Genomic DNA, 7,394 nt, shown 5'->3' on the forward strand with positions numbered 1-7,394 from the left:
ATCCGTGAGATTTGCCTCAAAGTTTGATATGATTTGTGATATACTTGATGCGCCTATCATGTTTCTACCCCAGTTGGAGAGTCAGTCATAGTCAGCCATGTCTATCGTGTTTGTCCTATTTTGTTTATGAATTTTCAAACTTGGGCTGATTTGGTGATTTTAGATATGACTGATTTTGATATAATCTTAGGCATGACTTGGTTATTCCCCTATATGTTGTGCTTAATTGTAATAATAAGTCTATAACTCTAGAAATTCCAAGAAAGGAAAAATTAGAGTGGGAAGGGGTGTACAAGCTTAATCAAGCTAAGATCATATCCTCCATTCGGGCTAGTAAACTGGTAGGACAGGGTTGTTTGACTTATTTGGCTCATGTTAGGGATGTTTAGGTTGAGTCTCCATAAGATCATATCCTCCATTCGGGCTAGTAAACTGGTAGGACAGGGTTGTTTGACTTATTTGGCTCATGTTAGGGATGTTTAGGTTGAGTCTCCATCTATTAAGTATATTCATGTGGTGTCAGAATTTAGAGAAGTGTTTCCTAATGACTTGTCTGGTATGCCTCCGGATAGAGATATAGACTTCTGCATTGATTTAGAACCTGGTACTCGTCCCATTTTTATCCCTCCATATCGCATGGCTCCGGCAGAAATAAGAGAGCTTAAGGCTCAAATCCAAGAGCTTTTTGAAAAGGAATTTATTCGTCCTAGTGCTTCCCCATGGGGTGCTCCAGTTTGTTTGTTAAGAAAAAAGATGGTAGTATGAGAATGTGTATAGATTACCGGCAATTAAATAGGGTCACTATTCGAAACAAATATCATTTGTCTCGAATAGATGATCTTTTTTATATTGGAAAGATGACTAGTGTAATTGGCTCTTCCTTTCTAGCCTTATCTGAGAATTTTGACCACCCACCCACCCTATCTCCTTTACATGGGAAATTGTCAAAGTTGTTTTTCCTGCCAGCTGCTTCATTGGATATATGATGGCAGAAAGCAAGAGCCTTTTACCCTCCCACTCCAATTATAAGTCTAGACTTAAGTTCAAGCCTATTGGTTTTTGAATCATCGCCTTCTAACCCATTTTTGGTTTTGAAAATGGAGTTTCCAACATCTTGATCACCTACTCAATGACATTGGTTTGATCCGATAGTTATTTACTGGAACATATAATTTAGTAAACTGATTCCAATTTGTTCTCCTAACAAGTTCACTTAAGAGCATCCACCACCTTATTTGTTTGCTTCTTTCCATCATGTTGAATTGCCGGCTGAGCAACCCCTCCTCCTTAGTTATTTCAGACGGCATCACTATTTTTCTGCCCGATCTTTTTTGTTAAGTGTCGCACATATGTTGAAGGACAAGTGGTGTACTTATGAGGTCTTAGATAATTCTTGCCTCATGACCAAGCTTCTGGGATTGAATTAGGACCAAACATAGGATCCCTTATGTTATATTGTCAACACTCCTGATGTTCTTCATATCAGTGTGTATGGGTGTGTTAAGTATCTCACATAAGTAATGTTTTCTCTTTATAAGGTATTCAACAATCTTCACCTTAAGCTATTTTTGGAGCTGAATTAGGTGCAAGAACCATTTTCTGAAACATTTTCCACTTCATAATAGGCTTTTCCTGTCCCTCTTTTGCCCTTTCTCTTCCCTCCTCCTCATTTCCCCAATCATGTCCTCCTTTCCCAAAAAACTCCAACATCTGAGCAAAAAATGATGATGTTTTCCTCCTAATTTTAGTGGGTTGGGTCTAGCATAAATGGGTTAGGGTAGAAATATTAATTGGGTCAAAAATTTTAGTGGGTATTCTAATCGGCAAGCCTATGTGGCGGAATAAGTGTCATGTGGCTTGCCAAATCACTTTTGTTAAGTCTTAAGGGTAATTGTTGTCTCTTAGGATAACAACGGGGGCATTTTTTTTATCTTAAAATGTAACAGAGGGTATAAGTGATCTATTTTGCATAGTTCAGGGGCAATTTTGACCTTTTTCCGTTTAAATTTTGATCATCTTAAATTTCACTTCATCGTCCACCCCCACTTTCAAGTGATCCATCCCTCCATTTTCTTTCTTTTTTTCACCTCTCACCCCACTCCACCCCCCACGTCAAGTTAAGCCCCTCTCCCATTTTTTCTTTTCTTTTTCTTCTTCTTCTTCTTCGGTCAAATTCTTTATTTCAGTTATTTTTTATTTTTTAAAAATCATACTATTTTCTAGACTTTTTTGAATTATTGATAACAAAATTAATTATTTTTTTAATAAAATTTAAAATTTTGAAGATATAATCAATTACTCATTTTCATATAATTTCAAAATTAGAAATGATCCGTTTAAAAGAATCAATGAATTCCCCGAAAATTGAATGAACTTAATTGAAATCGGATAAAAAAAACTATATGATACTTCCTAATCATCTTGAAATCTAATGGGTTTATCAAATTGTTCGAAATGTAAGAAAATATTTAGATAAAGTTTTAAAATTAAAGAGAGTAAAACTAATAATAGTAAAAAAAGAAGAAGGTGAAGTTGTGGTAAAAATGGTGACATTGAAAGTGAAAAACTTCAATGGAGATGACAATGAATTTTTGAAGAAGAAAGAAGAAAGAAAGAGAAAAAATAAAAAGGCAAAAAAGTTAAAATAAAATAAAAACAAGAAAATACACTTTATAATAAAATACTTGTAAAAATAAAATTATATTAGTTATTTTAGGTTGCTCACTCTCTTTGAGAGACTGCACACACTCTCTACGTCATGTGGCAAAAAATGATGTAACAATATCAGTTCAAGATTGTTTAGTGGGGTAATAGGACGCTCGCATAGTTAATGTGTCTTTTTGAAAATTCGGGACAAGTTCAAGTGTTACTTTATGTCTTTTCTATAAATTAATCTACATTTGTCATAAAAGTTTACGCTAACACATGTATAACATACCTTAATTAAAAAAGTTCCCTTTTTATTATAAAATAAGTTATATCATGCCTATTTAAAAAGAATTGGGAGACTCATTCAACTCTTAAAAAAAATTATGGTAGAGAAATATATAAAAATTATGTGTAAATTAAATTTATTTATTTTTTTGATTTATAAGAAAGTGAGAAAATTTTAGAAATAGCAAAAAAAATAATCATATTAGTATTTTATAGATATAGTTTTGCTAATTGTGCTCCATAGCTATAGTTTTGTTTGCTATAAAGCCTCTGATTTGTATACTTTGCGAAATACGTTGAATTTGTATACAATTTTTTTAAAAACAAATTAACTAAAAATGAGCTAATTTATGTTACCTAAAAGGTAAATAATCTCATAACTCACACATATTAAGGATTTGTTTCCTACAATGACTTCTTCAACAACATGAACTTCATTGCAACTTGATTTATCAAATCAAATAAGCTTGAACAATACAAACATTAGAGATCAATTTGATTTTCGAGAAAACAACAACAACTAAATGTATTTAATGCTGGAAATTGCTTTGATTTGACTTTTTCCTGAACGAAATCGATGTTTTTATCTGATGTTCTCAAACTCATATTTGCTTTTGATCATCCAGAAACTGATTTGATTGTATATTACGGTAATATTCTGTAATTACAGCTCGAATTGAATATATCTTTTTTTGTAATAGATTCAAACTCATATGAGCGAAAAAATTGTTAGAATTCAAGTTAGTTCGTCATTTTGAATTACATAAATAGTTGTGATTAGAAATTTTCGGGAGGAAATTGTTGTTTGTTTGGAGTTTTTTATTACAGATTTGGTTTTTGACATTTATAAATTGTTTGGATTGTAAATTATGATAGTAATATAAAATTTCGTTTTTTATTTGTATATTTTTTCTTTTCAATTTGTATATATGAACGAACAATGAAATTGTATTATGATTGTTAAATCATTTATACGTCCACATGCAATGATATGAATTAATCAGTTCTATATAAATTTATTTGAACACTTGAATGATTCCTATATGAAATTATATATATTTGTTTGTATCTTTGAAAATTACATTTGTATATTTACGTGAATTCGTAATGTATATGTTTTTTGTATCAGCCTTATCAATTTTATTTTGTGTGTACGTGCATTCATGTTGTGCGTGTGCATGCGTGTTTTTTTTTTTGTGTGCGCGTGTGTGGACTCTGGATATGTATGAATATATATATATATATTATAACGACTTGTTCCCGTCGTTATAGAAAAGCCAACGAGGGAAAATGTGGGGCCAAAAAAATATTTTCGTAGTATTTGGATTTTCCCAACCTTGTCCAGATTTGAACGAAATCGGAGTCTTAGAGGTGTAGGGAAATCTGGTGTCAACCAAGTGAAGTATTTGTGTTTTTGATTTTATGAAGGGATAGATAACTCGTTAAGGAATCTGTACGACTTTACGAAATTGAATTCGGGCGAGTAGAACTCCCGAAATCGATCTTAGCGTAAAGGGTATTTTCTGAGCGTCGTTGGTTAGAGGTGTGTTGTGAAATGAGAATCTTGAAATTCTTGAAATAACCCTCTGTCTCGTGTAATCCGTTTTGGCGTTGGGTTTTGCCGCTCTAGTGGGGTGAAGACCGCTGTGGCGGGCTCGACGCGAATTAAAGTCGTTAATAAACCCATAAACGACCTCATTATACATTTTTCGAATTTTAGAGTTAAGGAACGAATCCCAGGCGACTCCTACTCATTTTTCACCATTCTTGAGGCTAAAGGTAAGTTTTTCACTCCCCGAATCCGTTTTTTGATCCGTAGAACATAATAGAATGGGTGAATATTGATGGGGGAGGATTTTGCTATAGATTATATGGTGGAAACAACCATAAATTGGATAATTGGGATCATGAGTATGATCTAGGGTTCATAGAATTGTTAGTAATTTGGATAATTAGTGATTGTTTATTGATTCTCGTATTATATTGATTGTTTGTAGACCAAGAACAAGCGGAACGAATCCGGAAAGGGAAGGATCAAGTTTCTTAGGGTTCAAAGCTTGTTTCAAGGTAGTTGATGGTTGTGATTCTATGATTGTGTGATGTATCTTTTTTCTTGCTTCATTATGATACTTGGTTATGTATGAATGTTGCAATGTTGATCATACTTGTTGTAAATAAGATAGATGAATGATGATTGTCATGAAATCATGACTTAAATGTATGATCTTGATGATATACTTGTGATTGTGATTGTGGCGTGTTGAATGGATCGGTTGCCACGTTTCGGCATAACTAACTTGGATCGGTTGCCACGTTCCGGCATAACTATTGGATCGGTTGTCACGTTCCGGCATAACTATGGGATCGGTTGCCACGTTTCGGCATAATATGGGATCGGATACCACGTTCCGGTATGCTAACTGTTTGGGCTTGGGCTCCATGATAGGACCAATGATTTGATATAAAATGTGAAGTTGCTCGTTGTTCATAAATGTTGATAATATTGTATATGTTGATATATATGCATGTGATTATAATGTTGTCTTGACTTGCTTATGTTGCACTTAGTGGGATAGCCGCCTGATCCTACCAGTACATTATGGTTGTGTACTGATACTGCACTTGCTCTTATTTTTGTTGAGTACATGACATCTTCAAGCGGCTACTGACAGACCTCGCTTAGGAGATCAATGATCGTTCGAATTCAAGTGTAAGCCAATTCTTTCGAGCTGCCATTGGATTCTCTTTCGTCTATGTTCACCATTTCCGGACTCAGACATTTGTTTAGTTAGTTCATTAGTATGAGGTTGTATCCCTTCTTGTTTAGACTTGGATCATTGTTAGATGTTTTGGTACATTGACTTTCAGGTTCTAGGTTAATTCCTCCGCATTGTTAGTTGTTAGATCTTTTGTTAAAGTTTATGGGAACTTCAGTTTTTAGCTTTATTTATGCTTTCATATACTTAAATGTCTTAGTTTTGGTTTAGTTGCTTGGTTTGAGTTGTAGTAGCGGTTCTCCCACCGGAGAGTTAGTGTGAGTGTCAATCACGACGGTCGGAGTCGTGACAAATATATATATATATATATGTACCTATAATTTTTTTACATTTACCATATAAATGACTTCATTAGTTTTTTATTATGCATTATGATAGATGAGACAATGACAATTGTTACGTTGATTATACAATTGTGGGGGTGATTTTTTAAAAAGTGCATTCTACCAAGAGTTGTATAATGTTAATGCAACTGAACTTGAAAATAATACACCAATATTGATACACAATGACCTGGGTGTCAGAGTGTATGTCATGCTTAAAAATGATGCAAATGAATTCAACAAATACTCAATTTGTATAAGCAAATTGGATGATTGTAATAGGAACAATGAACTGTGTGAAATTTCAAATCAGTGACATGATGTGGATGAATCAATTTGTATGAATGAGATTGCTGCATTTGAGACAAAATAATTGACAATTGAGAAATTGATAGAACCGTTTTGTGCTTTGGTATCAGGAAGCTTAATGGAGTCGTTTTAGATTCATGTAATAAGTTTGTGAAGATTGACCAAGTCTATAAGGACAAAAAAAACTTTGAAATTTGTAATGAAAAAATATGCAATTGCACAGAGATTTCAATATAAGACGATGAGGTCAAATACAATCAGGTAAATCGTTTATATAATTTGCATCTGATTTAGAATTTGTATTAATTGTTTATATATATAAATAAAAAAAAAATATGATTGTATGTGTATAATCACTTATATAACAATATATAATATTTTTATTCTTCATTTACTGATATGTTATAATGTATTTTTTTTATTGTAGTTATATTTTGAAATATTTTTATGAAGAATGTGAGTGGTTAATAAAAATATCAAATATTAACAATTTCGGTATGTATAGAATCAGAGCATCTAATACATATCATACATATTCTTTGAAGGATAAAGTATATTCACATAGACATGCAACAAGCAATTTGATTGGTGAAATTGTTAAGCCTAAGCTTGTAGATCACAAGCGAAAATATTCATATTCTGATATACGGGATGATGTTAAAATATATCTCGAAGTGAATATTAATTACTCTTTGACTTGGAGGGATAAAGAGAAGGCTTTGATTTCATTGAGGGGCACCACTTCTATATCTTACAATAAACTCTCTGCATATTTGTAAATGATGGATACTACATACCCAGGATCCCATATACAGCTGAAGAAAATCGGCAATAATGAGTTCTTATATCTATTTGTTGCATTGAATATTTTCTACAAGGCTTTAATAATTGCAGGTCTGTAAATTGTTGTGGATAGAAGTTATCTAAGAGGACAACATAATGAGATGTTTGTGGCTGCAAGTACTATGAATGTGATAGGTATATTTCAGTCTGTTTTGAATATATATATATATATATATATATATATACTTGTTATTCTATTTCACTCTAC

This window comes from Solanum tuberosum, unplaced genomic scaffold, assembly GCF_000226075.1.
Source record: "Solanum tuberosum cultivar DM 1-3 516 R44 unplaced genomic scaffold, SolTub_3.0 scf00110, whole genome shotgun sequence".
Taxonomy (NCBI): Eukaryota; Viridiplantae; Streptophyta; class Magnoliopsida; order Solanales; family Solanaceae; genus Solanum; species Solanum tuberosum.